Here is a 9,256-nt window from a genome sequence, read left to right as displayed (position 1 = left end):
CCTTTTGATGCTTCTATCCTTGGACATCGGAGGGAATAGTATGGGATGTTCTCCGAAGATGCCCATCGACGCTTTCCCGAATCAATGGTTGTCATACCTAGGGATGTCTAGCAGTGTTTGGCTAGGATATACCTCTGTTATATCAGACCCGATTCGGAAGGGTATTAAGACCGAACGACCCATGGTAGCAATGGGGATTCACGGGCGCTCAAGACCAGTGAGTTATATCCGTGAGAGGACAGGAATCACATTGTGGGGACCATTTATTGGAGGGTTGCATATGGCTAGACTTGGGCTCATGGGCGCTCGAGACCGGTGAGTTATATCCGTGAGAGGACATGAGAGCTTCCCGTTTACCATATGTGGATAACCAATAGGGTTGATGAGTCCGGTGAGTAATATCCGTGACTCTAGTGTGAAGGATACCGTAAAGGATCCCGAGAGGTGAGGAATGGAAGTATCTGGAATTGACTTGATGTAACTGACTAGATGACTTGCATTCGGCTAGGCTTTTCCCTGACATGCGCTGGTACTTATGCCAAATGGTTGTGAGAGAGTGTGTTGACTTAACCCCCTACCATGGTTTGTCCGAGAAGGATGCCCGGACCCGTGACCTACCCAAAGAAGTACGATGTTATGACTTAAAGCATGTCTACCATAGAGACCAGCATACATAGAGTTTAGATGCATTCATACTTTATCTGTTTCATACTGCATTGCATCATGCTATGTTTTGCCACATGTTATCTATGATGTTATGGATTAACTACCTTACTGAGTTTCTTTGAAACTCATTCCTTTTTGTATATTCTTTGCTTAGATTATCCTACAGGTACAGATTATTATGACGAGCAGTACAGTGAAGCGCAAGCCGATGAAGCGTATTACACGCAAGGTGCTGGCGACGATCAAGATTACTCTGATGATCCCCCGGCGGATCAAGCTGCGTACTACTTTTGAAAACAGCATAGAGTTAGAACGGATTCTTTGGATTGACAAAGTCCATACTTATGAAGACGTTATCTATAAACTAGAAGACGCTTGATCTTAGTTTATTTCTTAGTACATTTGTTTCAATTGTAATTCCTTTTGACTTTCATACTACGTTCCGCTCTATTGGTGAAGTGAGTTTCTGCCTCACTTTACCCTTTTTGATATCATTGGATATCTGGTATCGTTTCCGCACTCTAATTATACTGTTTCTCCATTATTGATTTGAACATTTGTTTATAATATTAAACCTTGATTATTTCCTGTTTATAATTATGTTATTGTATATGTGGGAGGATGATTTCCTCGATACTTGATCTTCGGGGCTGTGGATCACACTCTCGGGTATGCCAGTTAGGGTACCGGCTGGGAGGATGTGACAGCACAGCCCTCTCAAGTTTCTCATATATTTTCCCAGCTAACTCTTTGGGGTTAGGAATATCAACCTGCTGGAGAACTCCAGTAAAGGCATCATCGAGGCCAAGACGATGAGTGAAAACGGAAAGATCAGTTTGAAGCTTCTTAAGCTGAGGAGTTCTGAGGTAAGAGGTAATGATCTCCTTTTGAACAATATCAGGAACTTCGTCCATGCTGACAGGAACCTTCCCAGCACGAATGTCACATCCCGCCCTAAATCCACCCAGGGGGTACCCTATCTGGGTTACTCGGAGAGTGATCCACAGCCCAGCAGATCCAGTTTAGGAACGATCATATCCACTTATCACAATAATATAATCAAAAGCAAGAACAATTTATAGTATTCAAGTAATCTAATAATAAAAGTTAAGAAATGATCACGAAGGATCACAACGAACATCAGAGTGCGGAATAACAAGTACCAAATCAAAAGACAACTGTGCGGAAGGTAGATCGAAATAAGGTAAAGGTTACAACCAAATCTCCAAAGAAGGAAAATAAAAAGGTAAACAACTAAGTTACAGTTTCTTCTAACTTATACAATGTCTCCTCAATAACATAATCATAAGAAACTAAGCCGGGCCGGATCTACTCGACAAATATGAGTGTTGAGCTGATAGCCTTCACCGATGTAGTCACCGTAGCCAAAGTGGTATGAGTCACCAACTTAGTCCTCAAAGTGTTGACCGTCACGAGTCCAACGGTAGGAGTACTGCGAAAGTCTAACAAAATATGTTGCAAAGGAGTGAGTTCAAAAGAACTCAGCAAGGAAAGTTATTCCATAATACATAAGCCATATGATATCAATCATGAACCGATGCAGATGATATGAGACATAAGATGCAAATATGATTCTAACTCTAAGTATGCTGGTCTCTATGGTAGACATGCTTTAAGTCATAGCACCATACTTCTTTAGGTAGTCTCGGTCACTCATCACCGGGGGAAGTTGGGTCCGCATCCCTCTCGGACAAATCCATGGTTGGGGGTTTCGGTCACCACTCTCTCACATCACCATTTGGTCTAAGTATTGGCGCATGTCTAGGTAAAGCCTAGCCCAATGCAAGTCATCTACTTAGTCATATCATGTCGGTTCCGGATACGTCCATTCCTCCCCTCTCGGGATCTTTTCCGGTATCCTTCACACTAGAGTCACGGATATTACTCACCGAACTCATCAACCCTATTGGTCATCCACAAATAGTAGACGGGAAGCTCTCACGTCCCCTCACGGATCATTTCACCGGTCTTGAGCGCCCGTGAGCCCAAGTCTAGCCATTTGCAACCCTACCAATAAATGGCCCCTTTTGGGTAACCGCAATGCAATTCATGTCCTCTCACGGAGTGGTTACCGGTCTTGAGCGCCCACAAATCCACACTACTACCACGGGTCGTTCGGTCTCAATGCCCTTCCGATTCGGGTCCGATATGACAGGGCATCCTAGCCATACATCTAGACAAGTCCTATGTATGTCATCCAATGATCCAGGAAAGCGTCGATGGGCATCTTCGGAGAACATCCCATACTATTCCCTCCGATGTCCAAGGACGAAGTACCCAGAGGGCACTCCCCAATCCCAAATCATACCTAAGCAATCACATGCTTATTTCCATCCATTACATATCAACAATACATTATCATATTGAAAACATGTCATAACATCTCATAATACAGTATATAAATAAATGACAAGAATAAGTAAACATGATAAATCAAGTAATTAAGCATGGTGTTCTGTCATAAGGTAACTACAGTAGTCATATGATGTCTAAAATCAATTAATAAGTTAAGTCTACTAAGTTACCAACAGCGTGTAAAAGTCATACGATCCTATGTTATATGGCAATAACCATCCTTACCTCAAATTGTGAAGAAGATGATCCGAAGTCACAAGAGAATGGTCCAATTATAGTCTTAAAACCCTAAACAAACATAAATGAAGGATTAGAGAAGAAATCAAAACAATCGGAGATCGAACGGATCAAAACGAGCAAAAGTTTCGACAAGCAACCTTGTTGGTTGATACATTGGGTTGATGGTATCGACCAATAGTATCGACCAACGAGTCTTGGACGGACAATGGGATTTTTGGGTTTTGGCTCAAAATGGGTCTTCGGGTCTCGGATCGATATGAAACTTGGAGGGATGCTTAAGAACAGTGCGAGGAGACTACGTAGAAAGAATTAACATGATCCAATGGTCGGATTGAAAACCCCCAATTTGAGGTCCTAGGTTCAAACTTGCAAGACCCATGTTCTTCAATGAAAACCATTACAATTGCAAGAGAACTTAGGAATTTAATCAATAGAATGATGAGCAGCGAGAATATAGACAATTACTAACATATAATCAGTCCTAATTGAAAGAGAAAATCAGATTAAGAGATGAATTCATGTTGTAAAGAAGAGGAAAATCAAAATAAGAAAGCAAGAACATCATGTATGAGAATCATAGCATGGAAAGAATGAAGAGAGGTTTAATCAACCCAAGAGAGCTTGTAGAAGAGGTGGTTGCAAGGTTGCAGCACCTTCTCCACGAACTCGTAGCAAGAACAAGATGAGGTAGAAGTAGATTAGAGAGAGAGTGAGAGATTACATACCTTGGAGAAGAGATTAGAGAAGAGAAACAATGATTCTTGTAGAAGATCATCACCCAAGCCAAGGAGGAGGCTTAGAGGAGCTTTCCCACGTTCTCGGATGTTGAAATGAGTGAAATAATGATTTAGGTTCGAGGTTTCACTTAAAAGGACAAAGGAATATTCAAACAGCATCTTTTCACGATTCGGCTTGTTTTGGTCGATACCTTTGGTTGATAGTATCGACCAATAGTATCGACCAACAGCGTTTCAACGAATTCTCAGGAATAGTTCAGCAACTTCGACAGGGATTCGAAGACTATACAAGGTCAAATTGAGTGAGGTTTTCTCCTACAAGTCAATAAAGAAGTCTAGTTTCCAGAAATACCTTTGGATCAAGCATGGGAGTTCATTAGGTCTACCAACTAAGCTCACCTTCTTCGATGCGCAAGCAGGATTTGCCGACATAGTTCAGCAACTTCGGCGGATTTGGAGGGCTATATGGGGTCAAATTGGGTGGGGTTTTCTCCTACAAGTCCATCAAGAAGTCTAGTTTCGGGAAATACTTTTGGATTGTGCACAGGTGTTCATTAGGTCTACCAACTAATTCACCCCTCTTCGGTGCGCAGATTCAAAACTAACACTGACAACGCTCTCAAGTGAGGGGCATCATCGTCAATGTCCATGGGCTTGGACTCCGACACCAAATCCTCAACCAAAAGGGTATACAAGGACTTTTCCCACCACTTCGGGTCATTGGATCAACAGACAATACAAATTCCGGGCCGGGTCAGGGTAAGGATAAGGCCGGATATGGCCTCCTAAGGCTTTCAAGGATAACAACAATGAAATCAAGGTCCAACTTCAAGGTCTAACATTAAACAAGTCTTTCTTTATCCCAAAACAAATAGGGTACCCCGGGCTAGGTCTGGGCTGGATTTCACAACGAACCTCAGAATGGAATTGCAGAACAAGGGATTCCATTTCATCCTTCTCGCGCGCAAACTTCTCTTTCTCATTTAGGGCCTCCTTCAAGTCTTTTGTAACTTGGGATAGCTCTCCTTTAAGGCTTGACTTCTCTTCTGACAACTTTTTCATTTTTAAACTCCTCTCGTCATATCGCTTCTTCAGGGACTCTACCTTCTTGATCGACTCAGAAAGCTCTGTAGCTGATCGTCCGTGAGCTTCTTCAGCATCTTGAAGCTGCTCAGTGAGGTGTTTAGAACGGATCATACACTCACCCATATAGTGTGCTCCTCCAGAGAAGTACCTAAGGCAAAGAAGGAATATCAGATTTACATCAAAGCAATGTAGCCAAGAAACGAAAGGAAGAATTACCTGTAAGCATTTGCATAAAACTTCTCATCTGGAAGAGTTCTTAAATGCTGTCGATCAGACGAGATCATCCCCTCCAGAAGCCAAGTTCGGGCAGCATTCAGGTCTCCAAGAACGGTGTCTTCGGAAGTTAAGTTCCACCCAGGAACGAAGACTGGGGACCGAGCAGACTCTTCAGCAACGCCTTCGGGATCCCGAGGGCGTTTTGCAGGCCTACCTGAGCGACTTGAAGGAGAGACTTGGGGAACGCCCACTTCGGGAGGACCACCCCCAAGACTAGCAGGGATGCTTCTCTTCTTCAGAAATCCAAAAGGATTAGCAGAACTAGGAACACTTAACACCTGAACAATGGGACTAGTCTTCTTGGCAGCAGTCCTCTTGGCAAGCTTTCGAGCAAACGCATCTTTGGTATTCCCATTGGCAACTGCTCGAAGGGCATCGATGTCCAACCTGTTGGCCACTGCAAACAAGGGAGATTAGAGAAAGCAAAGTAAGGAGATCAGAAAAATTTTAGAACGTCAAAGGACAAGGGGCTCACCCGGTGAGAAACCCCACAACTGTAATATTGAGGGGTACTCCGAAGAGTACCCATGAACTGCAGCTGAATCTCCTTTAACCCGGAGAATCCTCTTTAGGGCCACTTCTTCGACGGCGGACAACTCAATGAGCTTATTAGATTCTTCAAGCTCCAAGTTAGTTTTCCTCACGAAAGCCGTCCGGAAGGATGGCGGGACGGGGGGCTTGCAAGGAAAGAAATGGTGCCTCCACCCCTTGGTAGATGTTGGCATAGTACCTGGCAGAACTATGTTGCTTGACCAGTCTACCGCATCAACCACCCAACAGTTAAGAGAAAGCCAACCCCGTTGGGATTGACTCTTGACTTCAAAAAATTGATGGAGGAGGGGAAACCTTGGCTTAACCCCAACATTATAACAAAAACCAGTGAAACATGTAACATTTCTCCAACTATTCGGGATCAAATTAGAAGGAGAAATCCCATAATGTTTAAGAAGATCTTCTATGATTCGTTGTATGGGAAGACAAAGACCGCCCAAGAAGGCGTCAAAGTAAAGGGTAAAAGTTTCTTTGGGAGATTCGTCAACCCAACTAGACCCAGTCGGGAGGAAAAAAGAATAATCAGCTGGAATATCACAAAAATCCCTTATGCGTTTAAGGTGAATTTGAATAAGGACACTAGGGTAAAATGCAAGGCCTGAGAGCTTCCGGTCAAAATCAATATGGGAAGGAGTTTTTGGCTTATTTTTCTCCTCATAAATTACCTCCTCCAATAGCATCTCTCCGCGTACGAAGGGAGGCCAACGGTTCCTAGAGTCGGGAGGACGAGAGAGGGGAGGGCGAGGCGAAGAGTGCCTCTGCCGAACCACTCGAGATGGCGAAGGAATAGGTTGACTAGCCTTGTCAACTTCTTGATCGGGAGAAGAAATTGAAGAAGGTTCAAAATTAACCAGGTTAGGTCCTAAATCGAACATAGAGGTTCTTGATTAAGGGGGTCATCCCTAGCTAAGTCAGAAGCTCTCACAACGTCTTGAGAGTCAGCATAGTTGGGAAGATCTTCCTCACTGGAATAAGACATGGAGTGAGTTCGGGAAGAAGCTTCGGGGTTTGAAATGCTAGGAGCCGGGACCACCCTACGGGAGGTCTCTCGGGCTAATTCTCAACCTATTTTCAACTTATCCATGAATTGAAATGGCAAAGAAAAATCGAGAAGAGTTAAGGAAACTTACTGTTTTAAGAGTTGGTTTGAAGATTTGAGGAGCAAAACGCAGAGATCGGGAGCGAGCGGTGGAGTAGATGGAACCTCAAAGAAAAAGCAGTACCAAGCAAAGAATTTTTGAAATGAAATGATACCTTTATTTATAGTGAAGAGGAGGAATTTCAAAAGTCACGATCCAACGGTTGAGAAGAAAAAAGTTTAATGGACAAGATCAAGGGCCTCAAAATCCTGATCGAACGCTCGGATGTCAAGAGCCTCAACGATTAGGATTATCTTATCATTGGGCGATCGTAGTGAAGTTATTACGGTGGTTGGAAGGTAGGAAGAGTAATAATCATGTAGATTTTAAATGAAACATAAGCATTCCATACGCTCGGGAGACCGAACACACGGAATGGGGGGCTCAGTTGTGGAGAAGCATATATCCCGAGAGCCCCCTCGGGAGAAAACACACCCCAACACGGGACATGAAGGTTTTCTAATAAGAAGACCTAGGGAACCCTGTCGGGAGTAGCACACATCCCTCTTCGGGAAGAAAAATGGAGATGACTTGGGAGACAGATTCGGAGTACACTCATGAGTCCTAAGACTAAGTCCAACATACCGTTGAGGATGACCAAGTCAGAGGAGTTAGTTACAGATAACTACTCAAGGAGGCCGTTCAGAGAATTGGGGAGATGAGTCATCAGATAACGGCTCTATCTGGTCCGACAAAGAAGGAGCCGAAACTCCGAGGATATTCCACTCACTCTTCAACTGATGATCCGAAACTCAAGGAAGCGCCGCCTCCAGGTATCTTCTATATAAACCCACATCCTACATGGAGAAAGGTACGAGATTCATCTAATCAATTAGTCATTACGTTCTTGAGTACTCTCTCAAGAACTCTTATTGTTGCCTAGGCTGACTTGGGCGACGGAGACGGTTCCCCGGCCAAAACTTGGCTGGTCCGTTCTTGTTTTCTTTGTGAGTGCAGGCATCTTAGTTATTCCAACTTGGCTTGGGAGCTCTTAAGGTGGTCATCTCGGTATCCGGCCCTCGAAGAAGTTCTAGACGCAATAGAGTCACAATAGAAAACTACCACTGATATGGAGTGAAGATCGTGCCAAGGTTGGTAACTACCCACAACTCCAAATATCAAGGGTAAAACCCTAAAGATCCAATGACGATCAAGAGAGGATGCAAACAAATTCAACACTTGGGATTGGAAGGTAAAAGCTATATAAACCCTAACCTATGTACAAAAGAGATATCTGAATCGTTTCCTTTACAATTATATTCAATTTATGCTCTGCAACTAGCTAGAGTCTTTATGATTAGTTTCAGGATTGACTTTGCCTTCGGAGGTGGTCTCCCGACCCCATGGTCAGGTCACATCTAACCTTGTTTTGCAAGTTTTCATCCTCAGGGATTTAGAGGCTGAGCAGATTTTGGACGCATTAGCCACCATCTCATCTGTTTATATCCATATTAGAATGCGGACACCGACACATGCACAAAAGAATGAACACCATATTGTGGTATCAACGAACAAGCTTTCCTTCGTGGGATAATTTTACGCGTTGATGAGGGAGAGACCATCTCAGTTTTTTATTTTTACACAAACAATCTGATACCCTTCCTAAGCGTATTCCTTTTGTTTCTTCAGAGGAGAAACCAGCAGGGAAAGAGGAACTAAGAATTTGTCCCACATCGGAACAAGAAGCAACTTTGTCCTCCGAGGACCCTATTTAGGAAGCACTTGATTTTTTCTGCAAATCACGCAGCCGCGCGGTGAGCACAGAGCGAACTATTCTTTCGCCTTTTACTAAAGAATACCGTGTGCTCGCCGCAAAAAAGCGGCATACGCCAATTTTTGCAGAGGTTCTTTTTACCAGAGAACCTCACTAATACACTAGTTTTCAAGATCAAATTAAAACAAGACTCTCTTTGAGAACGAGCTGAGATCTTGGGCTACATCTTCGTTTTTGGGGAGGATTGATTGGCTTGGCGGGCTACCTAGGGTTTTTTACATAATAAATATGGTCTAATTGTAGTAGTAGCTGTAACTTCGGGAAGGCGGGTGCGAATTCTCAAGATAACGATGTGTTTTCTAGAGTTCTCGAGGTATCAGCAGCTGAGGTCTAATTTGCAGGTAACGCGCAATGAAAACAGACTTTACTGGTAGAATCTGTATGCAACGATACTGCCGCTGCCGTGACAT

At 43.5% G+C, this 9,256-nt stretch overlaps 1 non-coding gene across 1 annotated transcript; it reads left to right on the top strand.

Moving 5' to 3' along the window:
• Window positions 1–8,817: 8,817 nt before the first annotated feature.
• Window positions 8,818–8,937, top strand: LOC149001818 (U5 spliceosomal RNA). The gene has a single exon (XR_016170468.1). It is a non-coding gene; the product is annotated as a U5 spliceosomal RNA (small nuclear RNA).
• Window positions 8,938–9,256: the final 319 nt, after the last annotated feature.

Source organism: Hakea prostrata, chromosome 10 (assembly GCF_041222555.1).
Source record: "Hakea prostrata isolate BN-2017 chromosome 10, UWA_Hpros_2, whole genome shotgun sequence".
NCBI classification, from domain to species: domain Eukaryota; kingdom Viridiplantae; phylum Streptophyta; class Magnoliopsida; order Proteales; family Proteaceae; genus Hakea; species Hakea prostrata.
The sequence above is the reverse complement of the archived record's forward strand: the minus strand, read 5'-3'. Positions and strand labels throughout refer to the sequence as shown.